The sequence below is a fragment of the Bos indicus x Bos taurus genome, chromosome 27 (assembly GCF_003369695.1).
Source record: "Bos indicus x Bos taurus breed Angus x Brahman F1 hybrid chromosome 27, Bos_hybrid_MaternalHap_v2.0, whole genome shotgun sequence".
Lineage (NCBI taxonomy): Eukaryota > Metazoa > Chordata > Mammalia > Artiodactyla > Bovidae > Bos > Bos indicus x Bos taurus.
Genome location: NC_040102.1, coordinates 23,999,597 through 24,017,611, shown reverse-complemented (window position 1 = coordinate 24,017,611; position 18,015 = coordinate 23,999,597). Strand labels below are relative to the sequence as shown.

Below are 18,015 nucleotides of genomic sequence, written 5' to 3'. Positions count from 1 at the left end.
ATTAACACAACACTGTAAATCAACTACACTTTAATAAAAAACATATGAATGAATAATTTAGGGTTCTTAATTTTAGGTCACATTTCATTTTCCAGGAGGAAAGTAGCACATCATTCTATGTATTATTAGTAGCAAGAACCATAATATTAGTAACAATTAATAACACCATAATAAAAAGCTGTAAGACCAGTATCCTCCCACACGCTTGCCTTTGCAGGCCCTGGAAGAAGGGCTACAGAAAGTGGCGCCCAACGTGCACCTCCCTGGCCTCCTGCGGGTGACAGGCACGCACAGGGCCAAAGGCAAGGGGACACACGGTGGAGTGTCTGATTCCTGTCCTCTCCCTCGGGTTTTAGGCTACCAGCTTTCAATCCAGTACCAACTCAGATAACTGACTGCCAAGTGTCACCAGAGAGTGGATGGGACATTCAGTGAGTGGGTTATAAACTGTCATCAGGGGCTCTCAGACAGATTAACACACCTCCCACTACCTTGGCAGTAACTCAACCTGGGTCTTTAGAAGGTGCTGTCTCTGGAAACAGATCTGCTGAATATACCATGTGGTCGCCAAGCAGGGCAGAGACCCAGGAAAGGATGCACAATTTCATTAGTCTCAGAGACAATGTTAGAAAGTAAGAGTGGGAGGAACAGCAGCCATCTGGTTAAACCCCTTATTGCACAGATAAGGATCTGAGGACAGAGGCACTGGGGGTGGGGCTACAACCTATCCAAGGCTGCCCAGCTGCTTAGCAGTATCTGGGAGTGGAGGCCAGACCGTTTACCAGCCAGGGTCCCCCCCAGCTGCTTAGCAGTGTCTGGGAGTGGAGGCCAGACCGTTTACCAGCCAGGGTCCCCCCAGCTGCTTAGCAGTGTCTGGGAGTGGAGGCCAGACCGTTTACCAGCCAGGGTCCCCCCAGGTGCTTAGCAGTGTCTGGGAGTGGAGGCCAGACCGTTTACCAGCCAGGGTCCCCCCCAGCTGCTTAGCAGTGTCTGGGAGTGGAGGCCAGACCGTTTACCAGCCAGGGTCCCCCCCAGCTGCTTAGCAGTGTCTGGGAGTGGAGGCCAGTCCGTTTACCAGCCAGGGTCCCCCCCAGCTGCTTAGCAGTGTCTGGGAGTGGAGGCCAGACCGTTTACCAGCCAGGGTCCCCCCCAGCTGCTTAGCAGTGTCTGGGAGTGGAGGCCAGACCGTTTACCAGCCAGGGTCCCCCCCAGCTGCTTAGCAGTGTCTGGGAGTGGAGGCCAGACCGTTTACCAGCCAGGGTCCCCCCCAGCTGCTTAGCAGTGTCTGGGAGTGGAGGCCAGACCGTTTACCAGCCAGGGTCCCCCCCAGCTGCTTAGCAGTGTCTGGGAGTGGAGGCCAGACCGCTTACCAGCCAGGGTCCCCCCAGCTGCTTAGCAGTGTCTGGGAGTGGAGGCCAGACCGCTTACCAGCCAGGGTCCCCCCAGCTGCTTAGCAGTGTCTGGGAGTGGAGGCCAGACCGTTTACCAGCCAGGGTCCCCCCAGCTGCTTAGCAGTGTCTGGGAGTGGAGGCCAGACCGTTTACCAGCCAGGGTCCCCCCAGCTGCTTAGCAGTGTCTGGGAGTGGAGGCCAGACCGTTTACCAGCCAGGGTCCCCTGCTTTTCCTGTCGCCCTAGTCTACCTGTGCCTGGTAGGCAGAAGAGTAGACGAAAGCATGGGCTTTGGAGCCAGACCAACCCCACATCTCATCTCTCCTTTAACGGCCCTTAGGCTTTGGGCAAGTCATACTCTTTGAGCCTCAGTTTCCTCATCTATAAAATGGTTATAATAATTCTTGTTTTTCAAGGTTGGCATGAAGGCATGAAGTTTAAGTTAAGTGATGTGTATAAAGTGCCAGCACAGTTTTTGGCAGAACACGTGCCCCCCACGAACAGTATCTATGATTTAGTACTATTCTTTGGGCCACCATGGTTCTCTAGGCACAGTGGGGCAGTATTCCAAATGCACTGTGGGTCCTGCTTGTTGGATGAGGGCAGGCACAGAGTGGGGGTTCCAAGGTAGAATGGAGGGGTGCACAGGAGGAGACTGCCTGGCTAGTTGGGGTGCCATTAGATCAGAGTGACTCCATGGAGCTGGCTGGCAAATGCCCAGGACACTGTGTTCCCTAGGATTACCAGACATCCATGATGATGTGTCTCATCATCCCTTCATGCCAACCTTTTATGGCTTCCCCTGAAATCAACAAGGTCAGCAAAGAACAAAGCCCTTACACTTCCAGGCTTGAAAAAGGAGGAGCTTCCTCCCATTGGCTGGAGGGAATGGGGCAAATCAATTCAGATGTGCCCTCTAAACACACTTAAATGAGGGCCCACAGAACTCTCAGGGGTACCGCAAGGAATTATGAATGGTTTAGTTGTCTCCAGACATAGTAACAGAAGATCCACTCAGGCCAGCAGTCCTCACAGTGCGATCCTTGGCCCAGAAGCAGCAGCAGCACTGGGGAGCTTGTTAGAAATGCATAATCTCCAGGCCCCACCCTGACCTACTGAATTCTCTGAAGATGAGCTCCAGGAGATCTTACCAATCCCTCCAGGCCATTCTTAGGCACATACAATTTGGAAACTACTGGCCTGGGCCTTTTCTCCTGATTTCCTGATTGACAGCATAGGGGCTATCAATCTTGGTTACACAGATGCAGTCCAGCACCAAGGCTGGGATTGGACCCAGGGATCAGGTATTTTAAGGCTCCCCAGGTAATTTCAATGTGCAGCCAAGCCTGAGACCCACTGATTTGGAGCAAGAATTTGAATGAAGCAGTAAGTCATTCATAGCATTTGTGCGTGAGAGTATCAATCAACTTGGAATGCTGGGAGTTTCTACATTTTCCTTTGTTCAAAGCTTTTGTGTTGTTTTTCCCACCACTACCTCCTCAGTTGTCCTCTGTAGGTTCTGGTCCCTCAAGAGAAGTTCTGAGCACACTTGTCCCTCGTACCCATTCACCTACTGCTACCACCATACAGTCGTTAACGTTGCTGAAATCACTGACTAAAGGTAAGACCCCAAAAAAAACCCCATTCATTCCAGATTCTTAGGATCCAAAATCAATTTGCAAATTAAAGACAATTATGTTTCTGTCATCTGTGTGTTTCTTCTCTGTTGGGAGTTGTCTAGAGTGTTCTTGGTGTGTTTATTCATTTTATTCAGCTCTTGGTTCAGATCAGCACCAAAGCAGGTCCCATCTGGTTTATGTTTTGTTTGGCCTTTGAAACAGGCAAGCATCTCACCTGCTACTTAACATTGGAGACAGCATGGTGTTTCTTCAGCTAGGCAGGCGAGGGTGGAGAAGAAAAAAGAATCTATTCTTTCCCCCAGTCTCCTGCAAACTGTACTGCAAGAAAGCTGGTGAGTAACCTTAAATGACACTTTCAGGTTCTAATAAAAAATACTATGTTTTAAAATGAGGCAATAAGACAGTTTATCTAAGGTCATCATAAAGGCCCAGCTTACACTTTTAGCTTCAGATCAATTACTTGGAAGTTTTAGGAATCTTCAGGAAGCCCAATTTAGAAACATGTTCAGTTCATGGAGTTAACACTCTTTAGTCTGCCGATACAAATCAAATGTTCCTTCTCAGGGGGGTTCCCTAGAGTGACCTCTCCAGAAATTCTGAAACTACTCTATTTTAAAGAGAAATGGATATTTAATATATTTTTTCATGTTTCTCTGCACACAGTAGGCTGACCAAATATCCTGATCACTCTGGAACTTTCCCATTTTAGTACAAAAAGTCTCACAGTCACCTTCCATCCTGGGCAACTGGGATAACTGGTCACCCTATATCCTGCCCAGATCGCCTTGCTCATCAATTTCTTTATAAAACCTCCCCTGCTGTGTGACTCACATACTGCCTCATCTCAAACCATCAGTACTTGTGCTTGGAACACACACAGTCACACCCAGTTCCTTCCTCACAATAGGAATGCAAATACATTCATTTATTTTTCTCAAATTTCTACTTCCCATTTTTCTCATAGCCCCATCACCACCCTCTCTCTCCACAGGGATGATTCCAGAAACATCTTATTCTTTCTAATCAAACTGCCAGAACAAATGTGGAGAAGAAAGGAAGGTGATTCCTGTGTTTCGGAGCTGCAACTAGATGAAAGAGTGCAGCATAAAAGTTAACGAGTGCCTTTTTATTCAATGGCATAAATCTTTATTGCATCTCCCTTAGGTGCCGGATACTGTGCTGCACGGCATCCATAGTAAGACAAGTCCCTGACAGCAAGCTAGTAAGCGAGACAAACCTGCTCTCTTCACTCAGCAAGGCCCCTGGCATCCTAGATTTCCTTGTTCCTTAACTTTCCATTGAACTAGGCAAATGCATCTTTGGTTTTTGCCATTCCTTATCTTGGGCTGCTAGTGGAAATTGACTGAATACAATACACTGCCAAATTATTCTTTCTAATCTCAGTGATACCCTAAAATTATTATAATAAACTCAATTAATTTCTTGTAGTGGTTCTAAATTCTGTCCACACTGAAGTTCCTTCACCCACCAATCAAGTAGCCATGACCTTGTCATCCACCTTCTTGGCTTCAACATCCTGGGATGGAGTTCTACCTAGCATTCACCTCCTATCTTAAATTCTTCCAAGCTCATTGTGGTCTTTTTCTCTTGCCCTGACGTCTTAAATAAAGAAATACAGTTTTTCCTCTCTGAGACTTCTTCTTTTACCCTCTACCCCTTCCTCTTTTAATGTGCTTTTTCCATTTGTACCCATCTGATGTATTTTTTCTGCCCTTTGATTTCTCTTCAACCTGTAGATGTGCTTAAATCACAATTACTCTTAAGAAAAAAAGAAGTGATCTGACTACACTGAAACTATGGAATGCCCACACCTTTCCCTCTTCTGACCTCTCCCATGACCTTCTCCCATCCATTTCTCAATCCTGTGCTCCTACTAAACTGAAATTTTCTCTCAAGTGGCACCAATAAGCTCCTGATAGCCTGTGATGCCTTTTCTGAGTTTTCACCCATCTAAGCCTCTTGGCATCATGTAAGGGTGTTGTTAGGATTATCCTCTTTGACATCTCTCCTGTCCTCTCACTGGACCACATCACCTCCCATTGTCTGTTCCTTCTCCCGTGCCTCTTTCAGTCCTGCTCTGGACCCATTCGGACTTCCCTGGTGGCTCAGACAGTAAAGCATCTGCCTACAATGAGACCCAGGTTCAATCCCTGGGTTGGGAAGATCCTCTGGAGAAGGAAATGGCACCCCACTCCAGTACTCTTGCCTGGAAAATCCCATGGATGGAGGAGCATGGTGGGCTATAGTCCATGGGGACACAAAGAGTCAGACACGACTGAGCGACTTCACTCACTCATTCACTAGACCCATTCAGGGTCATGGGCTCCAGTTTCAGCTCCATTCTGTTGACCACATATCTACATCCCCACCTCTGAACTCTCTCCTGAGCTTTCTATCCTTATTTCTAAACACCTAATGGGCAGCTCCACGTGGCAAAATTCAAAGATCTTCAAACTTAATACATCCAAAGTTAAGTTCATGACCATCTCTCAAACCTGTCTGCCTGCATTTTCTGTCTTAGTCCCTGAGTCCGTACTACTAGAAATGCCTGCCTCAATCTTTACTTTTTTTCTAGTCCAAACTTCCAAGCATCTGCTAAATAACACCAAGTCATGTTCATCATCAGAACTTTTTATTACAAATGGCAGAATCCCAACTCAAACAAGAAAAAGAAATGTATTAGCTCATGGAACCAAACCATAAAAAAGGATGGATTTGTGTGAATTGTACCAGATTTCTCGCTCCACCTTTCGCCTCAGCTTTTGTTCTGTTTGCCCTCATTCTTCCAGGTTCCTTCATGTGAAGGCGGCCATGGCTACCAGCAGCCCCAAAGGCACACCCTGTTAACAATAATGAGAAGAGACGCTTAACCTATATCAGGCACAGTTCTAGGCACTTCAGAGCCTGTGAGGCAACAAGAAAGAGAGAACATGCTCTCCACTTCAAATTTAGAAAATCCATAGACAAGCTCTAAATTGAGCCAGCTTGGGTCACGTATCCACCTGCTGAAATAATCACTGGGTCTAGAACCATGAAGTAGAGTAACTGCAGGGTTTGGACCATCCACCAGCCCCTTAGCTTGAGTGATTCAAGTAGGAAGAAGTCTGATGAACCACAGCAGGTGGAAAAACACACAAGGTTAGACTTCGAGGCAAGAAATGGAAATGCAGAAACTCTACAGTGCTGATTCAAGTTCATGGGTCTTTTGAAAACTGAGAAACCCATCAGGAATTGTATCTGAATAGACGTCTCACCCACCAAAAAAATGTACAGAAGAAAACCACGACATTCCTCAAAAGACAATTTTAACAATACACTAAAAACACAAATAAAGGGTCATCAGAGATCAAAGATGTATGCCAAGAGTTCCTAGCCTCTGAAAACAGAATATTTTTTCAAAAAAACTCTCAAACTTCTGAATAATAGTGGTTGTAATGATAGAAAGCATAATGATGAGACAGAATGGCATGCCTTTGTATAACGTTACCTGTTCAGCCTGCAGGTGCCGTTTCATCTCTTGCACTGATTTTGAGGCCCCAGGGAGGTCTGTGGTCATCGGTGACATTTAGCTGTTCTTTCCCAAAGAACTTCAGAAAGAGTTCTACCTGAAAAATTTCCGGAAACAGTATTGAAATTGACCACTGAAATTAATAACTTCTTACAGAAGAATCTCCACAACATATCTGTAATTTAACTTTTTAAGATAAATAGTTGGAAAATTTATCCTGAGGTAACTTGACATTCATCATTGTTTCAGACCCCAAACATTGTATCAATGGGCTGGCACTTACTGTCATGCATGGTAAACTCTATTTTTCTTCTATTTCTACATCTACAATTCCTCAGATTATTGATTTCTCACTCATCAGAAGATTTGTAAACATAATAAAGCTTTAATGGAGCACACATGAATATGAATTTGTGATGTGTATAAATTAAGTCTCCCATTGCAGCATTTGGGAAAGATATTTCTCCCAAGAGCCAATGACAGGTGTGTAATAAGATGCTATTTTCATTCCTCATCATCTAAGGTTTTCGATGTAACTGGAAACATTCTTGGAAGCAGGGGGAGGGGATTGTCTGAGTCATTGTTGTGAAAGCCATTATTCTGCATCATGCTCAGTTGGACTTGGGAATGAATTAGAACAAATGTTCAAGAATGTTCTGTTTCTACACGAAGCTATTTCATCTGTTATCTCTTCCTCTTGCACTTAAATGTGACCAAAAGATCTTCCAAAATGAAACGCAGTCTTGTATGAAGTAAAATTGATTTCTCTTATTTGTAATCTACCAGAGGATATTTGTCTTGAGTATTAGGGGGCAGCAGAGCTATTGTTTTTATTTTACAAAAAGAAAAGAAAAAGGAAAAACACATTTGGCATTGTTGTTAAAAAGAAAAAACTATACAGTGTGTTCTGTATTTGAAATTCCATGAACTGTTGATAAGCTGGGTTTTTCCTGTAAAGAGAGACATGCAAAAGTCTGATTTTTCCACCTCAGTGTTCACTTTTACCATCCCCAGCACCCCTTGTTCAGTCAAATGTGTATGGAGTCCCAAGGTATCTAAGAAATGCCCCCCTCCACCCAGGATCAAACAAAATGCTTCTGGAATGGAACATCAGCAGAACTCCCTTTGTTTACCTTTTTCCCTCCATGTTTGTTTATTGTTGGCAGTGACTGCAGTTCAGAGAAAAGGTCACCTGCTTTCAAACAGAAATGAGGAAAGACTAAGTCTGTGTGTGCTTGTACACAAGTGTGGGGGTGTGTGTGTGGATGGGGGACGTCCAATATGTTCCTGCACAGGAGTTATTTACTGTGTTGAATCTCTTCAGATGCTTATAAAATATTCAGCAGGCTGGAAGGAACCTCTCTAGAGGGTGCTAAGCCCCAGACGGACATGTTAGGGAGTAAGTACTCAGTCACCTCTTCATAGGAAGGCTCAGGAGTCCCCAAGAAGGTGCTCGTGCTGAAATGCCTCTAGGCTGGCAGAGCCAGCACTGACGTAGGAGGGCAGGAGAACCATGACTCCTCAACTGTGAAAAATCAGGGCACCCGACATTGACTTCAGGAGCCCCAGTTTTTTATCTATGAAATGAAAAGCTTGAACTAAGTCAGGGATCTTCCACTCTGGCCACATAGTAGCCTCATTTGATTTTCTTGTTTTTAATAATGATAAAGGGCCTTACCCCAGACAACTTGAATTAAACCTTTAAGGATGGAACCCAGACACGATTATTTTCTTTTAAGCTCCCAGGTGCGTCTAGGTGCAGCCAGGGTAGTGGCTGGGTGATTGCCAAGGTCTCTCCAGTGCAGGCTCTACAGGACTTGCTCCAGTCAGATCAAGTGTCTGTTGGGTCAGCTCTCTCTCCTCAGCAGTCCACACTGCCCAGTCATTCTCTGTCCAATGGAACTTTCCATATTCATATGACACCAGTGCCAAAGCTCCTATAGGATCTGTGAAAACAGTCAATGTCATTAATTGAACTAGCCAACCTAAAGAGTAAGGGAAGAGTTGGAGGGAGGAGGGGAAGGATCCATTGTTTAAAGGGAAACATTGTGGTTTCTAAGAAAACTGCAAGACAGCACTGAAGCTGCAGGGAACTACTCATGGCGAGCTCATTTCCCTGTTCACCTCCAGCTACGACATCTCTTTTGCAGCCCAGCGCTGTGCTGCAGAGATAAACTAATTTAATCAGTAGCAAGAGCTGCATTTTGATCTTGCAATCAAGTTACACAATTTCCTTTTCCAGGACAGCCCCACACTTCTCTCTGTTCTGTTCTCTTGCCTCTCAGAGTTTTCTTTCCCACTTGCTCCCATTTAACCCATCCATCCCCGCTTCCCATCCTCCAAAGATCTGCCCACTGCCTTGTGCACCCCCACCCCACCCCTCCACATACTTTTTTTTTTTTTGGTCATTTCCCATTCGCCCCACTTTGTATGTTCTGGCCCTCCTTTCCCACTCTCCATTTCCCAGCCAAGATCGCTGGGCCACCAAAGGCTATGAGGATGTGAAAATCTGAGCCACAGGCATGAATAATTAATTGAGAGCGGCAGACTGAAGCCAGTTGGAACTGAGAACACTATTTCTGAAATGCAGCCAAATGATTTAGCAAGAGGCGATATGGAGTTACTGCAATCCCTGGAAGTCCTGGACACAATGGTAATTATGAAAATGCAGTTTTGACAAAGTACGAGTCAGATAGAAGTTCCAAGGCTGATGGAAGCGTCATACCCTGCTTTGGGCTTAAGTGAGAGCTGTGGAAGGTATGGTGACACTTGCTGACCCCATTGGACTGAGGGACTAGTGCAATCACTGGCAGGATGGCCTGCTTCCTTCTTCCAAGAATAGCATCACCACCCTGAGTCCAGTGCAGCTGGACAGGATGGCTAGAGGGGCTGGTGCTGGAAACTCCATCTGGCTGTAAGGTCAGACAAGCGGAGGAATCTGGAACTTGAGGTTGCCAGGATGGGTACAGGCAGAGTTGTCTGCTGCTCTTCTAACTCATTAGAAACCAGCCTAAGTACCAGCCCTCAGCTTTCCTGTGTCTGATCCTCTATTGTTTCCATTTAGTCAGAAACCTCCTTTGGAACTTCCCTTTACAAGCAAGACTTTAATGGATGGGCCTATGGAGTCTGTAGTTCAATGTGGGGACTTGCTGGAACTGGTTAGTGAATGGAACTGGTTAGTGAACAATCTTCATTAACATTCTGGCCACCCCTCCAGTCCTTTCCCATTTTCCCTCCAAATGCTGCCAGACATATCTTTGTGAAATATAAACCTGGTTATTGGACTATCTACCTAGAAACCTGTTAGCGGCTACTCACGGGCTCTAGAATGGAGGCTAAATTCCTGTTCATAGCATCCAAGGCTGTCTGTGACTTGACCCAAACTTCCATCTCCCACCCCTTGTCTCCCTACAGCCCAGAGATGCTGCAGAGCTTTCTGCTTTGTGTCCTCTGCTGCTCCTTACCTGCACATCTGTGATCAGCCTGTGTCCCCAGCATCTCTGTCTCCTTCATGAACACCCATTTATCCTCCCAAGACCCAGTGTAGGAGCCCTGCTTGCTAGGAATTCCTCTGGAGCGCTCATATCAGAGGAACTCTCCTCCCCTTGTATTCCCATCTTATCTGCCGCCTACTAAACACGGGAAGGATCTCTTTGGGAGCAGGAAATGTGTTACCCAGCCCAAAATCATTCTGCTCATTGCATAACAGGCCAGTAAATCAGGAGAGGAGTTGTTGGGGCAAGGGGAAAGCTAGCAGACCCATAAGACAGCAGGCTAGTGTCTCAAAAACCCATCTTGCCTCAATCCAAAATTCAGTTCCTTTTATATAGAGGACGGGGAGGAGGAGTGGCCCAGGGCGATGCCAACCAGTGGCTGAAGCATGACTCCTAAGGGTTGCTTCTTGACAGCTGCTCCCGAAGGTCGCTAACTTAGGGGAGGGTCCCACTGTAACACTGACCAATGGCTGAGCAGGACTGTTAACGGTCACTCACTGACAGTTGCTCCCTAACGGTCTCTCACTAACGGTCGTTTGCTTGGGGGAGGGGTCCACTGCCAGGAGGACCAATGGCTGAGCAGGAACACTAACAGAGGCCCACTAACAGCTGTGCACCTACCCCGCCCCTACTACAGACAGGCACTCCGGAGGCAAAGACTCTGTCCCATTCACCCAGGAATGCTCCCTGCATCCCACATGATGCCAGTAGACATGTATTAATGCTTATGCAGAGAATCCCGGCTGGGACAGAACAGGAAGCTAGGATCGCAGGACTCCCATCTTACAAAAATGGACGTTCCCACAGTCCTTGCCTTGAACAGAGGTCCAGCCTTCTGAGCCACGCTCCGCTTCCCATCCCTCTCAATGGAGAGGTCCCAGCACCTGCTTCTCAGATACCCCTACCCCCTGCCTGACGTGCTGTGATTGTCATCTCAGGGGGTGCGCTACTCCCAAGTTCCCAGTTCTTGTCATCATTACGCAACCTTGACAGGCAGTGGAGACACACCCTGGTGACTCAGATATTGCCAGCTGTGAGCTGAAGCTTTCGAACCAAAACTTAGTTCACTTTCCCCGAATGAGCGCAATAACTGAGTCAGGAAGGAACTAGGTAGAGCAGGTACGAATCTCTGTCTGAAAATACAAACGTGCAGAACAGGTATCTTGAACTTTTCACAACTCGATTTAATTTCTATTTCAAGTCCCATTTTTTCCCTAAGAATGTGAAGTCAGTCTCCCCTCCTTTCCCTTTTCTATAGTGTAGCATCTGAGCACCTAGGAGGGTTAAGGTGGTGTCCAGGTGAGGGCGGACCTGGTCTTCATCCTCAGCGCCTTCTTTTCATCCTGGTTCCTGTTGGGAAGCCCCATCTCATCTAATACAGTCTCCCCCCATGGTCGCTGAGGCTTCCTCATTTCTGTCCTTTCTGCCATGCTTGGAAACCAAGAAACCATGCTGGGGTTGTAATGGAGCCTGGAGAACTCTGGAAGGCTGTAATAGCAGCAGGGGAAGGCTCCCAGCTGTAGCAGCCTCGGTCAGAAGCCCCCACCCACTCCCACTCCCCCACCGCCCTCCCCCTCCCCACCCCCGCCACAAGCCAGCAGCCGATTAGGGAGAAACTGTCAACCAGCAACCGTTAGTGGTCCTGCCCACCTATTGGTTGGTGCCTCAGTGGGCCCCACCCCCAAGCAAGTGACGGTTAGAGAGCAACTGTCAACCAGTGACCATTAGTCAGCCATTGGTCAATGCCACATTGAGCCCCTCCCCTTCCTTCTCTTCTGTATAAAAGGATCCCAATTTGGGACTGAGAGTAAATGGTTCTCTGAGATGCTAGCCTGCCATCTTCTTGGTGTGCTAGCTTTTCCATGAAAATCATTATTCCTTGTTCTAACAACTTGTCTTTCAATTTATTGGTCTGTTGGGCAGTGTGCAGAATGAACTGGGCTCAGTAACAAGGCCACATCTGCCAAGTCACACTATAGAGTCATTGTTACTTCCCCAGAACCTTAAAGAAATAGGACGTGGGTTCACTCTGTTGTTCTCTTTCTGTGGGGTTGGTTTTAGGTTCCAGCATCCCTCACACCTGACATGGAACCAGAGTTCATGGCCTCCTTTTTTAGGGATCTACTAGCATCTAAGCTCTCATAACCCTCATTTCAATTCACTCTCCCTCCAATCTGCAGCATCCTTTTCTAGCCAGTGTGTGGGGAGGTGGAAGAGAGAACACTTCCAACTACTCGCCTGAGTCCACAGTCTATTACCTTTGTCCTGTTTCCATTTCCTCAAAGCCTGTTCTTTTGAAACTCACAAGGAGACTTTTTCCTCTTTCCTTTCACATCATTTCCCTATAACAGTGATCACCTACCACCATCTAGTTACTGAATGGGGAACAGGGGTAGGGTTTAGGGGGCTTGGGGTGGGTGTTATTAAGAATGTAAGCAAACACTAAGGTAGCATTTACAATCAGTCAGGCACTGCTCTAAAGTCTTTACATACATTAACTCATCAAATCACTACCACTCAATGAAGCAGATATTTTTATTTCCAGTTTACAGATGAGGAAATGGATGTTAGGTAGTGACAAGTTGGGCTTCCCAGGTGGCTCAGACAGTAAAGAATCTGCAAAGCAGGGGATTGGGGTTTGATCCCTGGGTTCAAAAAATCCCCTGGAGGAGGAAATGGCAACCCACTCCAGTATTCTTGCCTGGGAAATTTCGTGGACAGAGGAGCCTGGTGAGCTACAAGTCCATGGGTCGCAAAGAGTCAGACACAACTGAGCAACTAACACTTCCACTTTCAGTGACAACTTGGAGGAGCTGGGACTTGAACCCAGGCAGTCTGGCCCCTTAGTCTGCGCCCTTAACCACTAAAATGATAGCTTCTCACTAATCAATACCCTGCCACACACATTATTCTTATTGTAGATTTGAACTCCTTGAAGATATATAGGAAAAGAAAAGTTTAAAAAATATTATAATGAAAACATCTCCTTCTATTCAAAGTGCTTATGCTGAGATCTAGCAAATTTTTATTTTGATGAGAAATTTTTTCATCATCCATGTGAATATAAAAAAAAAAAAAGATAAAAGCCTAGAAGTCCTTAAAAAAATAGAATCTTCCACCACTACTGCCACCAACCAACACTTTTAGCTCCAGCTTCCTAGAAGTGTTTTATCAGGCCCCTCAGCAGCAGAGTAGGAGTTAGAAGGCATGACCTCCGAAGAGGTGCTGCCAGCTCTATATGTGTTCCTCTGTGTGCCCCGAATACTTCTACCTAATTCTAAGCACTAACATCCCTTTTGATGAAAAGACGCACCCCCCAAAAAAAAAAACATTTGTGTAGAACAATCATTCTTAACATTTTGGGGAGTCACAGACCTTTTTGCAATCTATGAAGTTACCTCCCCAGGAAAAACAACTGCTTATATCCAAAAGCACATATAATTTGGCATAAAATTTTAGGCAAATTACTGAGCCCTATACTGTGTGTGAATTATTCTTAGAAGGGAAGTTGTTTTATTCATTTCTGCAACCTTCAACACCTAGCAGAGAATAAACTCACAGAGTTACACGCATCCTGTCTCCACGCTGGCCCGAACATGCACACTGACTCTCTGTGGTACCATGAGAGACAGAAAATCTTCCCCTCCCCTTTATCCAGCCCAGATTTTCTGCAAATGCCTGGTGCCAACAAGGGCATTTGTTCTTTGTGCATTGATGCCTGTGTTTTTGCCTCCAAGAGACAAACGCTGACTGTGGAATCTAAGTGGAAGTGGCCACTCTGATTTTCAGGCAATTTGGGGGTTGTACATAAAATTCTATATCTTCTTGGAGGCTAGAGAGGAAAAGACCAAAGCTCCAGGCCTCTTTATAAGCCCATAGATGATAGGATTCCTCATCTATTACAACAGGGTAGCCAATTCCCTGACTAGTTTTTCCATTTTCAGAAGGGAATGCAACACATCAAGTTTTAAAATACCTTCTCAAAGAAAACAATTTAATGGGTTTTCCTGCACCTCAAGAGTATCAGGGAAGTGCAGTTCACTCTGCTTTTCAATTCTCCAATCAAGCAGCAGAGAGGATGTTTGGGTCAAGGCCAAATACTATTTTTTTCTATGAAGAAAACAGAGATGGTTCAGATAAATTCTGTCAGCAGCTCAGAGCCCTCTGTAAGAAATCGTGGTACTTTGTGAGGGCAAACACTTACATGATTACCATTTGTGGTTAACTGGAATCACACCACCAAGGGATTATTAAAAACAAGTAGATCAAACATGGCAGAGACAGTTAAAAGCTACTGAGAAATAATAATACTTTGTTCCTTTTCATTTTTCTTTTCCTCCTATGTTGGGGTGACATGGTTTATCCTTTCTATCCCTTCTATCGACAGTCTTTACTTCTTTGATGATTATTTCTTGTGATCTATTCTTGTTAGCAAGGTTTATATCTTAACTGTGTTCATGGATTCCTATACTCCAATACTTTGGCCACCTCATGCAAAGAGTTGACTCATTGGAAAAGACCCTGATGCTGAGAGGGATTGGGGGCAGGAGGAGATGGGGACGACAGAGGATGAGATGGCTGGATGGCATCACCGACTCGATGGACATTAGTTTGAGTGAACTCCAGGAGTTGGTGATGGACAGGGAGGCCTGGCGTGCTGTGCTTCATGGGGTCGCAGAGAGTCGGACACGACTGAGTGACTGAACTGAACTGAATACCTTGAAAAGGGCCATCTTCCTTCCTTACAAGTGACTCCTAAGCCTTTACGGCTCCATACCACTCAGTAATTACTCTAGACTATTCCTTGATATGAGTACATTTATGATTATATAAATTACATACATGTAAAAGTGTAGTAAAATTCCATATGTACATAAAACACAAACATAAATTGTGAACAGGGCTCTAAAATTGTACTCTTTCTCCTAATGGATTGTCCATTCCCCTTTGAGATGTGAACATCCTGCTTTCAAACACAGATCAAACGTATCATCAGGCAGATAAACATGAGGGGAAAGCCCTCCAAGGGCTAACACTGGCTGTCGGTTGTAACCTGTTCAGCCTTGGGTTGTAACCTGTAATAGTCCCCTTATATCTGTCATTCATATAAGTGAGTTCATAAGAGATGCTCTGTTATGGACTGAATGTATTCCCCTCTCAATTCATATGCTGAAGCCCTAACTCCCTAGAGTGACATATTTGGCTAAGGAAGTAATTAAGGTTAAATGAGGTCATAAGAGTGGGGCCCTAATCCAATTGGATTAGATAGGTTCAGTGGCCTTATACAAAGAGACTGAGAGACCACCCCCACCCCCCGCCCTGCATGTATGTATATGTCGGTCTCTCTCTCCCAGCAAGCTTGCATCTAGGAAAGATCATGTGAGCACACACAAGATGGCAGCCACCTGAAAACAGGAAAGAGCTCCCAACCCTGCCAGACCTTGATTGTGACTTCCAGCCTCCAGAACTATGAGAAAATACATTTCTGTTTAAGCCAGTTGGTATTTTGTCATGGCATCAGAACAGAGAAATCTACTCTCAGAAAACTCACTAGATTATTCCTGTAAACACAGATATACTCATTCAACTTCAGGTTAATATTTTCTTCAAAATTGGTCATACAATTAGTATTAGGTGAGAAACTTCAGTGGTGCCAGCAATGTTTGGCGGTATGAGGAACTCCCAAAACATCCCGTTGACCTGGGTGAGCAGAGGAATGTAGGGCCTGTGCAGTCCTGCTGCTACAGCGGAGGTGCAAGCCTCACCTTTCTATCAGAAAGGCAGCAGCACCCCCACTGCTCTGCACTGTAACTGCCCCCAGTACCACGCTCTTACTGCGTGGCTTAGAGAGACAAGAATTGAAGTGTCTGTGGGAAGTAATTAGAGACTGAAGCTCAGTTCTTGAGAAGTTTATGGGCTGCTGTTTCTGGACATAATTTAGGAAAGATAGCATGATCTGCTCTTCCACTGAACACAACAAAGATAGACCCTGCTTTTTCTTATTTATATATAAAAAAATAATAATAATAAAAAAAAACTCTTTAAAAATACATCCATGAACAAGCAAGAAAAGACAATCAGTGGAGGGTAAAAGTTAATTAAAAGGAGAAATATATATATATAGGTAACTAAGCACTGAATCTGGTTTTTGCTCTGGGGGAATCTTTTAAATCTTGATTACTTTGAGCTCCTGTTTTTGACAACTGTACAAAGTGTGAGGCATACGACAAATCCTCACGCTCAACCAAAGCAGAAGTCTGAAAGGAAAACCCATGAGTTTTCCTGATGTTCCTAGGACATCAGACAAAGCTAAGAACCCTCAGTAGAGACCATTGAAAAGTGCTAGTTTCTCTCAACTGTGGAGCTGGGTTGAAGGGGAAAATATGTCTCCTGAGAATTCATAGCATAATATAATTTTCATGGGAATTTTCAACCCAAATTCACACTCCTTCAAATCTGGAACTGATTTTAAAGCAGTCCCTGCTGTGCCAGGTAGAAGTAAATGTATATTATCATTGAAGGAAATTACTTTCAACTTAGGCCTCAAAATTTACTACAAGTAAAGTTTCAAGGAACATGAGTCCATAGTAAATATTGCAACAAACACATAAACAAAACACATCATGAATGAGAGATTATAAAAGCAATCAAGAACATTCAAAAAAGAACCCGAAAGAATGCCCAAAACAAAAATACAGTGATTCAAAGTCAAAGCTCAATAATCAGGCTATACAACAGGCACAGTTTAAGACTTGATTTACTGAAATAAAGAATGGTTAGGCAGAAATTACCAGGAATGTAACATAGAGAGAAAATGAAGTGCAAAAAATTAGAAAGACATTAAGAATCTTGTAGTATAGGTTGAATTTCAGTATTTGCAAATCACAACCAGGTTTTATGAGGGTTGCAATAAAGAGAATGGAGAAGAGGCAATATTCAAATTGAAAATGGCTAAAAATTTTCTGTTACTGCCAAAACATTCAAATTATCTTATCTGAAAGATCAATACATTCAAAGATTAGAGTTTTAAAAATATGTAACTATACACATTATAATCAAATCACAGAAACAAATACTAAGAAGGCACACACATACATACACAAATATAGCAAGGAATCCATGGCAAAATGTACCATATTTTTAAAATATACCTCACCTTTGTGACAGTAAAACAGCTTAAAAGAAGTACTCAGACTTTTCCTTCTCTCATATATAATAAGAGAGCTCTAATCCTTGCATTCACTACAGGCTTATATGAGCATTATTCCTCTCCTTTATACCCAGTTCAACTGTACACTCCTTGAAGGCCTGAATCAATATAATATTCCCTTTGTAGTTCTTACAAAATACATAGAATGGAGCTTTGTATATAGTAGATGCTTAATAAACATCTGAGTTACTTACTACGTACTGTATTTTATGGATTTGAAGGTTTTGACACTACCAGACTTATCTGAATCATATTAAGTTTTTATAATATGTGAAACTCAATGGTATATTATATGAGTTAAAATTTGAATATTTTAGTTCCACTACTGCCTTTCATTTTCTAGATTTCTTGCTAAATTTGGCACAATAAGAAAGACTTCAGGCATTTAGGAAAGCAAAAACCACAATACAAAGTTGTCTTAAAAGCAACCATATTAACATATTCTTAACATCTCCATTCTGTGTGACCCAAAAGCCAGCATATGGAATGCATTCTGTGATCATGTTTGTATATGTCACATTCTTAAACTTTGCAATGAGGAGCTCTTTGGCTGAAGGCCAAATCTGAGAAGTAGATGGGGGAGTAGGGTTCTGGATGTGTAATGGGGGTCAACCATTAATCCCAGATACCCCGGTCAACACTCCTGGGAGTCTTCCAAATCTTACAGATCAGTTGCAGCTGGAGATGCAGAATTGGGTCCTCTTGGTAGACAAAGTAAATGGCTTTCTATATCCTGAAGTTATCTGGACAAA

At 44.3% G+C, this 18,015-nt stretch overlaps 1 long non-coding RNA gene across 1 annotated transcript in view; it reads right to left on the bottom strand.

Moving 5' to 3' along the window:
* Window positions 1-5,666: 5,666 nt before the first annotated feature.
* The window catches only part of LOC113885045, a 53,870-nt gene continuing 41,521 nt past the window's right edge, over window positions 5,667-18,015 (bottom strand). The window contains exons 3-5 of the long non-coding RNA XR_003509115.1: window positions 8,238-8,505; window positions 6,539-6,656; window positions 5,667-5,891 (exon numbers count right to left, since the gene is read on the bottom strand). This is a non-coding gene — a long non-coding RNA (uncharacterized LOC113885045). The remainder of the gene's footprint in view (window positions 5,892-6,538; window positions 6,657-8,237; window positions 8,506-18,015) is intronic.